Here is a 446-nt window from a genome sequence, read left to right on the forward strand (position 1 = left end):
AGGTTTTCCAAATATTGCAGACCCCCCCTTACATCTGAGCACTGTAGTGGTGCACCCCCTGCTGTAGCAGTAGTAGCACCACAGCAAATCCATATTGTTTATAATACACTTTAATATACTTAGAAACAAGGTAAACAGACTGTTGTTATTGTTATAAACATATCATTCTCCATTTTGTTTTATAATTCACACCACTGTTTACTCTTAAAATTAACTGTCTGCTTGATTAGAAAAATATGCTTAGAAGAAAACATTTTATGTTTGATATATTTTAAAATTGTTTGATTCTCTTATATTAAAACATGGCTCTTATATAACTTGCAGTAAAATTATAGCAATCCTTCAGACTCAGTAATAGGCACCATACAAATTGTTTAATGGAGTTTATTTCAGTCTATAGAAAAAAACAACACTTTGTAATTTTATTTAAAAATAAAAATATATCA

This window comes from Mixophyes fleayi, chromosome 4, assembly GCF_038048845.1.
Source record: "Mixophyes fleayi isolate aMixFle1 chromosome 4, aMixFle1.hap1, whole genome shotgun sequence".
Lineage (NCBI taxonomy): Eukaryota > Metazoa > Chordata > Amphibia > Anura > Limnodynastidae > Mixophyes > Mixophyes fleayi.